This window comes from Nannospalax galili, unplaced genomic scaffold (assembly GCF_000622305.1).
Source record: "Nannospalax galili isolate Female #2095 unplaced genomic scaffold, S.galili_v1.0 scaffold1024, whole genome shotgun sequence".
NCBI classification, from domain to species: Eukaryota; Metazoa; Chordata; class Mammalia; order Rodentia; family Spalacidae; genus Nannospalax; species Nannospalax galili.
In genome coordinates this window covers 769,266-771,919 of record NW_008351455.1, presented here as the reverse complement: position 1 = coordinate 771,919, position 2,654 = coordinate 769,266, and the positions used below count along the sequence as shown (strand labels likewise).

Sequence of the window (2,654 nt, the reverse complement as noted above, 5' to 3'; positions counted from 1 at the left end):
TCTATTGTTGGGTCTTGCTCCCTGACAAAGAAAGCATCTTTGAACCCATCAATGTACTTTTTTGCTTTTTTCAGTTCTGTATTTTTTTTTTAAGGACTGTGGCTTCCTCTTTATTGGACTTTATAGATGTCATACAGATCTAAAAGTTATACTGTTAAATAATTATTAAAAACTGAGCAGGACTGAGGCCCTAGCTCAGAGCTCCAAACCAGAAGCACTAAGGAACAGGTATTCTTCCAATATCACCCAAACCCACAAAATGAGGCTCTTGAATCCTTCACGGGCCAAACCAGGGCTTGGGCCCTTGGGTACCCAACCTGGATACCCCTGTCTGCATCTCTCAGGACAAGTCTGAAGAAAGCAGCCAGCCAAGTCCAGACATAGACAGAACCAAGTAGAAGCAGGGTGGGAAATGGACAGGTGCTGTACAGCTGGAGGTGGATGCAGGGAAGGAAGGCTGAGGCAGGAGAGGCTGGCCGGTACTGCAGCAATGCAGGGATACAGCCCCAGGATTCTGTCCTGAGCTGCTGCTGGTCAGGCGCAGCTGACTGTCTCCAGGTGGCATTCCTGACCTAAGCCTGGCTAAGGGCTCACATGTTGTGGGTCCTCTTGGTGAGCTGGGGCTCCTCATCTACCAGGTTGGACTTGAGGTGTTCCTTGTAGGCCAGGATGTCTCTGGGCCACTTGGTGATTGTCTGCTTCTCACAGACCCAAATTTCCTGTGCAACCTGCTAAATGAGTCTGAAGTCATGGCTGATCAGCATCATACCACCCTCGAACTCATTGATGGCATCTGCCAGAGCGTCAATGGTCTTGATGTCCAGGTGGTTGGTAGGCTTGTCCAGGAAGAGCATGTGGGAGTTCTGCCAGGCCATCCAGGCCAGACCCACACAGCACTTCTGCCCACCCTACAGGTTCTAGATGGGACTCACCTGCTGCTTCTCAGTGAGACCATATCTCCCAATGATCTTCCTCATGTCCTCCTTCTTCTTGATCTTAGGGTAGCACTTCATCACGTACTCCAAAGGCGACAGGCTCTATAAGTGCTAATGGTAACACCCTATCCAGATCATTCCATCTGTGGGCAGCAGCTCTCTAGTCAGCAGCTTCAAAAGAGTGGATTTCCCTGCACTATTGGGTCCCACCAGATCCACTCTTGTGTCATGGTCAGTACCAAATTCTAGATTGTTGTAGATGCAAGGCCCATCTTTTGTGTACTTGAAGCTCACATTTTGCACCAAAACAACGGGTGGTGGGATCTTGCCACATGGGAAATAAAACGACAGTCTTGTCACTCACAACCCTTTCTGTCAGTCCTGCTGCCATCATTTTCTGTAGTGTTTTCTCTTTGCTCTGAGCTTGCCAGGCCAGCTTGGCACTACCATGGCCAAACCTGGCAATGTAGTTCTTCATGAGTGTAGTCTGATCCTGCTTCCAGTGAAATCTCTTCATCTGGTTCTCCTCCAGCTCCAGCACAGTCTTCACATACTGATCATAATTACCCATGTAATATTTCAGTTTCTTGTTGTACATGTGGATGATATTGGTGCAGACCCCATTCAGGAAATCCTGGGAATGGGACACAAGGGCTAGGATGTGCCTGAAAGTCTTTAGTTCCTCTTCCAACCACACACAAGTGTCTAAGTCCAGGTGGTTGGTGGGTCCATCCAGGAGCAGCATGAAGGGCGGAATAAAGAGGACTCTAGCCAGGGCAACTCTCCTCCTCCAGCCCCCACTGAAATCTTTCAGCTTCTTAGGCAGCATGGCAGGTGTGAAACCCAATCAGTATAAGATCCGAGAGGCCCTCATCGCAGCCTTTTCGGCATCCAGCTCCTCCAGGCGTTGGTAGAGTTCCATGAGATTCTCACACTCCGGCATCCTCAGAAGCAAACGCTCAGCCTCCGTCTCCAGCATGGCCCGCTCTGTGTCCACTTCCATCACATGCTGCAAGGGTGTTTTGTCACTAGGTGCCATCTCACGAGTCAGATGGTAGATGCCAATGTGCTCAGGAATGGGCACTTGGCGTTTCCGGATAGCAGAGAACCGCATGGACCTTCGTTCTCCCCTCCCCCCATCACCTGTGGTCTCTCGGCCATTGGCCTCATTTTTCTCCTCCACCACCTGTGGTTCGGTGACAGCGTCTCCGTTTTCTTCATGTCCCTTTCTGGGCCGCTGTCGAGTTTTGGCAGTTACCTTCTTTTTGGCTGCCTTCTTGGCCAGGTCGGAAGACATGGATGGACCTCAGGCGTAGGTTACCGTCCTTTCAGGGAGTTTCGGCTGGCCGCTGCCCGCCTCCTCCGCCCCGGTCTCCAGCTGGCAAGGGTCACGGGCTCCTCTTCGTCCTCTCCTTCCACCCGGCCCCCCGCAGCGCAGCTCCTCCCCGTGCCGCTTCTCCTGCCCAGCGGTACCCTCCAGCACCGCGCTGCCCCTAGCCTCCCCCACGCCCCGCGCGGCTCTTCCGCTCCGCCCTTCTCATCCCGACCGTGCCTTTCCCTCCCCCGGCTCCGGCTCCGGGTCAGCGACCTCCTCCCCTCCCGCGCTCCTTACTCTTTGTAAACAGCATCCTCCTGTGCTCAACTCACTCGGGCTCGCATTCTATCTCATGCAATGAAGGCTTGAATTAGCAGTAAATTAAGTTCTTATTGAAATTTTTG

The 2,654-nt window shown here is 52.4% G+C and overlaps 1 pseudogene; it reads right to left on the bottom strand.

The window, feature by feature from the left end:
- Positions 1-366: 366 nt before the first annotated feature.
- On the bottom strand, positions 367-2,049 carry LOC103746170 (annotated as a pseudogene).
- Between the last annotated feature and the right edge of the window lie 605 nt (positions 2,050-2,654).